Source organism: Panthera leo, chromosome C2, assembly GCF_018350215.1.
Source record: "Panthera leo isolate Ple1 chromosome C2, P.leo_Ple1_pat1.1, whole genome shotgun sequence".
Classification (NCBI taxonomy): Eukaryota; Metazoa; Chordata; class Mammalia; order Carnivora; family Felidae; genus Panthera; species Panthera leo.
Window position 1 is genome coordinate 37571832 of NC_056687.1, and position 8447 is coordinate 37580278.

The window sequence follows — 8447 nt, forward strand, 5'->3', positions numbered from 1 at the left end:
GAAAGCATTACGTAGAATAACACATGTAACCACAAATATACAGAGAAGTTATAAACATTGTTTATATACATAGTAAAAATTAATACTATATTGAGTAATATATCCTCTAAAATTGGAAAAAAGCTGACATTGTGTACAACAAATTGTTGCTTACAACAGCCTAAAATTGAGGAAACATACATATTTTTTTCTATTTTTAAGGCCTTTGATATGTTTTGATATGTTGCCTATTTACCTGTTATATGCCTACAAGCACCTCACCACATGGATTCTCTGGGCAACTGTAAAATACTGTGAATTTTATTATTTATTTTTTTAAAGTTTATTTATTTATTTTGAGAGAAAAGAAGTGCAAGAAAGGGGGGGCAGAGAGAGAGAGAGAGAGAGAGAGAGAATCCCAAGCAGGCTCCGTAGTGTCAGCACAGAGCTTAATGGAGGGCTCAATCTCACAAACCACGAGATCATGACCTGAGCCAAAATCAAGAGTCAGACGTTTAACTGACTGGGCCACCCAGGTACCCCAATTATTGTGCATTTAAAAAAAATCATTTTTAGCTGTTACAGATAAGTAAATGATATCTGGTCATTAATTGACTACAATTAATACTGGACTTAAATGTAATTATTGATTATTTTCATTTCCTTCTTTGAAAGTTTGTAGTCATAACTGTTTTTTTTTTCTGTTGCTCTATTAATATTTTTTCCAAAGAACACTTTATCTCTGTTGTTTAAGGATATCAAAACTTTCCTGTCACTATTATTTGAAAAACTATATTTTTACATTTTTTGCATAAGTATTTGTTTTTCAATTTTATGATTTTTGACAGAGATCTTGTATTTTTATTTTCTGGAAGCCAATCTTTATATGTATACTTCATATATGTATATATGTATAGCTTATATATGAGTGTATGTATATATACATATATATAATATATATAAACTCTCACATTTCTCAAAATATTTTGTACTTACAATTCTTCAAAAATAATTCTTTAAATCATATCTTATTTTAACATATGCCTGAGACAAATATAGTATCTATGTTTTGTAATAGGTATTAATCCCTCTAGTATCACTGTTGAAACAAGTTGATCCTCTACCTACAGATGTCAAAGGCTAATATTTCCTTCCAGTTGCATTTCTCTATGTGCTTTCTTTGGTGTACCATTGATTCATTTTTGGGGGGAATGTTTGGTCCATTCTTCTTATTTATTTTTACTTTTCTGATGTTAGAGATAAAAATATTCATTGTTATTTGTTAAATAAATCGTTATTACATTCAATGGTCCAAAATGGTTCAAAATAATTTAAAAGATGTACATTTAGAATTCTTGCTTTCACTCAGTCTTGTTCACCTTGAGACCATCACACTATTATGTTTTTTATCACGTTAATTTTTCTTCATACAAAAGAAGCAAATAAGGATGTAGACTTACATTTCTTCCTCTTGCAAGAAGTTGGCATTCTTTTTTTTAATGTTTATTTTTGAGAGAGGGAGAGAGAGAGAGGGAGAGAGGGAGAGAGTGAGTGAGTGGGGGAGAGGCAGAGAAAGGGAGACACAGAATCTGAAGCAGGCTTCAGGCTCCGAGCTGTCAGCACAAAGCCTGACACAGGGCTTGAACACATGAACTGAGACATCATGACCTGAGATGAAGTCAGACACTTAACTGACTGAGCCACCCAGGCATCCCAAAAGTTGGCATTCTATAGAGAGTGTTCTTCAGGTAACTTAACATTATAATCTGCAATATTTCTGTATCTGTGTGTTTAAGTTAGTTTATTTAATTTGTTTCTGTTTATAGATGTTTTAATAATTTCTAGTCTATTGCTGATACAAATGATGCAATAGAGAAACACTTTACAAATGGACTTTATTCTTGTGCAGATGTATCTTTACCATAAAACAAGCAAAGTAGTATTGGTATGTCAAAATTTTTATTACTTAGTCTAATGTATCTTATGTTTTGTAAAAACCCATAGTTCTTGTGTTACTTAAGAAAGTTTGGAGAGAATTGGTATTTGTAGGGCAACCCGTCTTCATCCTGAGAGAACCTGGCCTTGATTGTGGCTAAGGCAGAAGAAAATACAACGTGGAAAGTTTACTCATGCTCTTAACTGCCTATGCTTGCAAATGACATATGTCATTTCCTATCATAATCCATTGACTGGAATCAAACATATGCCCACCAACCCAACATTAAAGAGGTAGGTTGAGAAATATATTGAAGTACATGGAATATGCAAAATTTGATGAACATTACTTTCTTTGGTAACGTTAAACCTACTAGAAGCAAATGATCCTTTATTTCTTCCCACACATTTAGAAGTAGATCTGTGTCCAGTCATTTTACCTAGTGCAAAGTCCAGTGTATTGGTCAAACTACTAAAATAAAACAAGCACACTCAAAAAGAAGTAATTTAAAAAGATATAACTATAGAGAGTTATACAAGGTGGTATTTACAAAGGAGATGGCAGGAATAAAGGAGCTTAAGGAATGGTGGAGCACCCTAAACTTGAAGAAGCAGGAAGCAATTAACACTCTTAGATCTGAAGGGGTAAAGAAGGTGGTGATTGTCACATGCCCTTAGAAGTACATTTGTGTCATGCTTGACCAGAAGCTGTCGAACATTAGTAGAGAAACATATGTTAAAAACAACAACAACAATAACAACAACAACAACAACAACAACAACAAACAACAAAACCCCCAAAACCTCTTTTCCAACTGGAACCATGGAGGGTGCAGAAAAGAAGAAAAAGAAGGTTCCTACTATGCCAGAAGCCATTAGACAAAAGTGAAAGAATTTTGCAGTTGAAGATCAAGCGTCTGAGAAAGAAGTTTGCCCAAAAGATGCTTCAAAAGGCCAGGAGGAAGCTTATCTATGAAAAAGCTTATCATTACCACAAGGAATAAAGGCAGATGTACAGAACCTCTACTCGAATGGCCAGGATAGCAAGAAAAGCTGGCAACTTCTATGTACCTGTGGAACTCAAATTAGCATTTATCAGCAAGATCAGAGGTATCAATGCTAGGAGCCCATAGGTTCAAAAGGTGTTGCAGTTTGGGGCACCTGGGTGGCTCAGTTGGTTAAGCGTCCAACTTCGGCTGGGTCATGATCTTGCGCTTTGTGGATTTGGGCCTGCTTCAGGCTCTATGCTGACAGCTTGGAGCCTGGAGCCTGCTTCAGATTCTGTGTCTCCCTCTCTCTCTGCCCCTCCCCTGCTTGCACTCTGTATCTCTGTCTGCCAAAAATAAATAAATATTTTTAAAAAAGGAGTTGCAGTTTCTTTGCCTTTGCCAGATGGTCAATGGCATCTTTTTCAAGTTCAACAAGGCTTCAGTTAACATGCTATGGACTGTGGAACCATATATATATAGCATAAGGGTACCCAAACCTGAAATCAGTGAATGATTTTATCTACAAGTTACATTAGACTAAATAATACATTTTTTGATGTACCAGTACTTGTTTGCATGTTTTATGCTAAAAATACATCTGCACAATTGATGTACAATCATTTGTTATGGCAAAAAAAAAAAAAAAAAAGAAGAAAATTGCCCTGACAGATAACACACTGATTGCTCAATCTCTTGGTAAATATGACATCTTCTGTGTGGAGGATCTACTTCACGAGATCTATGCTGTTGGAAAACATTTCAAAGAAGCAAACAACTTTTGACGGTCCTTCAAATTTTCTTCTCCATGAGGGAAAATGAAGAAAAAGACCACCCATTTTTTTAAAGGTGGATATGCCGGCAACAGGAAAAACCAGATCAATAGGCTTATCAGAAAGATGAACTAAGGTGTCTACCATGATTATTTTTGTAATCTGGTTAGTTAGTAAATGACTACTTTCAAATGGAAAAAGAAAAAGAAAAAACAAAAACAAAAACACAACTCAGTCCAGCAGAGAGAAACATAGAGCAGTATGAAACCTGATATGTCTCTCTCTCAGCTTAATCCCTCTAATTTCTGATCTGTGCATTCCATTGGCTGAACACAAGTAGCAGGCAGAAGGCAAGAAAACCAGATTATAAATCCATAGAAGTCAGTCTTTGCTACACAGCAGGATGAAGAAGGGTGGAAAGTAAATCCAGAATGAGCAAATGGGGAATATCCAAGACATCACAAAACCTCAGGTAATGTCACATAATTTCTTCATATGTCTAAATGTGACTCCTTTGAGTCCAGAGATCAATGACTAAAATGACAAGGCATCAGTTTACCATCTCTCCATAAACATATACAGAAAATATAAAGCGGTAGATCAAAGGCAGGATTACCACATTCAAAATGGCAAAAATGAGCAAATACATGAGGCACTGGTGCACAGAAATTTTGAAATTCCTGGTAGGAAGACATAGTGAAGTTTTTCTATACTGGGAGAGTTCTACCTTCTCCTCAGTAAAAGTGGCAGGAATTATATAAAACAAATACCCTAATAATTTAGATTCTCTGTGTAGTGTAAATGCCTGCCAATAAGTGTATTTTTTATTGTAGTGTAAGCAGCTGACATTAAGATTTGATTGTGAAGGAATCCATATTAAAAGACATCCATCTTGAATAAACATATTGCCAGCCGCATAACCCACCTACTAGCAAAAATGACCAGATTAGGAATTAAGCCACTCCCATCACGAAATTTCCTTTCTCAAAAAGCCTTGGTTAACTGAGATAACTGCTTCAGTGACTCTACTTCTACCTTCCCATCCCTAGTTCCCACTTTTATGCTTTAAATTAGCCAGTGAAAAGTTAACCCATTAAACCCTAGGCACTCCACCATCGAACTCTAATAAATACAGAAGCTCACATTCAGGGTCTGTGTCTCTCTGCCTGTCTGTAGGTCTGTCTCTCTCTCTCTCTCTCAATCTTGTCTCTCCCGTCCCCATCTCCTTACCTTGACCTCACTGTGTGCCCTTGGCATGCCATGTTCCTTCCAGGACCTGTGAGTAATATATCTTGTTCTTCAAAGTTCCTTGATGGTTTCTTGCTGAAATGTCTCCTTTAATAAAAATAAAAACAACACGGGCCAGTCTAGCCACAGCATTGGTCCTGTTGGGGATTCACCACAAATCGAGAACAGGAAAGATATAGAGATATAAAGTAGATGAACAGTTGCTTATGGCTTGGAAGGTGACTGGGAACATAGGAGGTTGAAAGCTAAAGGGTACTGGATTTTTTGTAATTTTATTTTTTTAGAGTAGGTTTTGATTTTCAACAAAATTGAGAAGGAGGTACAGAGATTTCCCCTATACCCCCTACCCCCACACATAGATAATTTCCCCCATTGTCAACATCACTCAGCAGAATAGAACATTTTACAAGAAAGGAAACCTAAATTGATACATCATAATCACCCAAATTCTGTAGTTTACCTTAGGGTTCACTTATGGTGTTATACATTCTGTGGGTTTGAAAGAATATATAATGATATCCATCCGTCATTATAATATTGTTTAGAGTACTTTCTCTGTACTAAAAATCCGCTGTGCCCTACCTATTCATTTTCCCAACCACTAGAAATACTAGTGTAAATGGTATTGTTTCCCCCCCCCCAAGTTTTTATTTAAATTACAGTTAGTGAAAAAACAGTGCAATAGTAGTTCAAGGTGCAGAACCTAGTGTTTCATTACTTACATACAACACTCAGTGCTGATCACAACAGGTGCCCCCCTTAATACTACCATCACTCTTTCAGATCACCTCCCCTCCACCTCCCCTCCAGTAATGCTCAGTTTTTTTCTCTATAGTTAAGAGTCTGTTTTCTGGTTTGCCTACCATTTTATTCACCTATGTACATCTGTTTTGTTTCTTAAATTCCACATATGAGTGAAATCATATGATATTTGTCTTTTTCTGATTGACTTATTTTGCTTAGCATAATACACTCTTACTCCATCCATGTAGTTGCAAATAGCAGGATTTCATTCTTTCTAATGGCTGAGTGATACCCCATTGTATGTACATACCACATATTCTTTATCCCTTTATCAGTTGATGGACATTTGGGCTCTTTCTGTACTTTGGCTATTGCTAATTCTGCTATTAACATTGGGGTGCATGTGCTCCTTCTAATAAGTATTTTGTAAATACCTAGTAGTGCAATTGATGGATCACAGGGTAGTTGTATTTTTAACTTTTTGAGGAACCTCCATACTTTTTTCAGAGTGGCTGTGCTAGTTTGCATTCCCACTAACAGTATAAGAAGATTCCCCTTAAAATACAATATCCACTTGTAAAAACCCTCAATAAACTAGAGATAGCAGTAACATACCTCAACACAATATGGGCCATATTTGAAAAAAAAAAAAAAAAACACAGCTAATATCATCCTCAATGGGGAAAAACTGAGAGCTTTTCTTCTATGGTCAGGAACAGGACAGGGATGTTCATTCTCACTAGTATTTAACTTAGTACTAAAGTCCTACACTCACCAATCAGACAACAAAAAGAAATAAAAGGCATCCAATCAGCAAGGAGGAAGTCAGATTTTCACTGTTTACAGATGGCGTGATATTCCATATAGAAAACCTGAAAGACTCCACCAAAAAACTACTAGAACTGAAATATTAATTCAGTAAAGTTGCAGGATTCAAAATCAACATACAGAAATCTGTTGCATTTCTTTTTTAAATTTTTTTTAATGTTTATTTATCTTTGAGAGATAGAGAGAGAGACAGAGTACAAGTGGGGGAGAGGTAGAGAGAGAGAGAGGGACACAGAATCCGAAGCAGGCTTCAGGCTCTGAGCTGTCAGCACAGAGCCGGATGCGGGGCTTGAACTCATGGACTGCGAGATCATAACCTGATTTGAATTCAGACGCTTAACTGACTGAGCCACCCAGGTGTCCTCTGTTGCATTTCTATACATCAATAATGAAGAAATAGAAAGAGAAATCATGGAATCCATCCCATTTATAATTGTACCAAAAACCACAAGATACCTAGGAATAAACTTAACCAAGAGGAAAAAGATGTGCACTCTGAAAACTATAAAACACTGATGAAGGAAACAGAAAAAGACATAAAGAAATGGAAAAACAGCCATACCATGGATTGGAAGAACAAATATTGTTAAAGTGTTTATACTATCCAAAGCAATGTACACATTTAATGCAATCCTTATCAAAATGCCAATAGCATTTTTCAGAGAGCTAGAAAAAAACAATCCTAAAATTTGTATGGAACCACAAAAGACCACAAATAACCAAAGTAATCTTGAAAAAGAAAATCAAAGCTGGAGACATCACAATCCAAATTTCAAGTTACATTACAAAGCTGTAGTGATCAATACAGTATGGTACTAGCACTAAAACAGACACAGAAATCAATGGAATAGAATAGAAAACCCAGAAATAAACCCACAACTATGATCAACTCATCTTCAACAAAACAGGAAAGAATATCCAATGGGAAAAAGTCTCTTCAACAACTGATTTTGGGAAAGCTTGATGGCAACATGCAAAGGAATGAAACTGGACCACTTTCTTAGTCTATACACAAAAATAAACTCAAAGTAGATGAATGACCTAAATGTGAGAACTGAAACTACAAAAATCCTAGAGGAGAACATAGGCAGCGACCTCTGTGACATGGGCCATAACAACCTCTTTCTAACTCTGTCTCCCGAGGCAAGAAAAACAAAAGGAAAAATAAGCTATTGGAACTTCATCAAGATAAAAAGCTTCTACACAGCGAAGGGAACAACCAACACAACTAAAGGGCAATTTTCAGAATGAGAGAAGAAATTTTAAAATGACATGTCTGATAACGGGATAGTATCCAAAATATATAAAGAACTTATAAAATTCAACACCCCAAAACCAAATGCTACTGTTATAAAATAGGCAGAAGATTTTTTAAGTTTATTCATTTCTTTTGAGAGAGAGAGAGAGAAGAGAGAGAGAGAGAAAGAAAGAAAGAAAGAAAGAAAGAAAGAAAGAAAGAGAGGGAGAGCAGTGGAAGGGCAGAGAGAGGGAGAGAGAGAGAATCCCAGGCAGGCTTTGCACCATCAGCACAGAGCCCGACACGGGGCTTGAACCCATGAAAGGTGAGATCACGACCTGAGCCAAAATCAAGAGTCAGATGCTCAAGTGACTGACCTACTCAGGTGCCTCAAAAAAATAGGCAGAAGACACAAATAGACATTTTTCCAAAGATGACATCCAGATGGACAACAGACATATGAAAAGGTGTTCAATATTATTCATCATCAGGGAAACACAAATCAAACTGCAATGAGATACCACCTCACACCTGTAAGAATGGCTATAATTAGCCACATAGGAAAAAAACAGATGTTGGCAAGTTTTTTTTTTTTTTTTTAATTTCAAATTCCACTGTTTATTGCTGGTATGTAGAAAACCAATTGACTTTTGTATATTAACCTCACATTCTGTAACCTTGCTATAATCATTTAATAGTTCCAGAAATACTTTCGTT

At 36.0% G+C, this 8447-nt stretch overlaps 1 pseudogene; it reads left to right on the top strand.

Moving 5' to 3' along the window:
• The first annotated feature begins 2737 nt into the window (after window positions 1–2737).
• On the top strand, window positions 2738–3808 carry LOC122230148 (annotated as a pseudogene).
• The last annotated feature ends 4639 nt before the right edge of the window (window positions 3809–8447 follow it).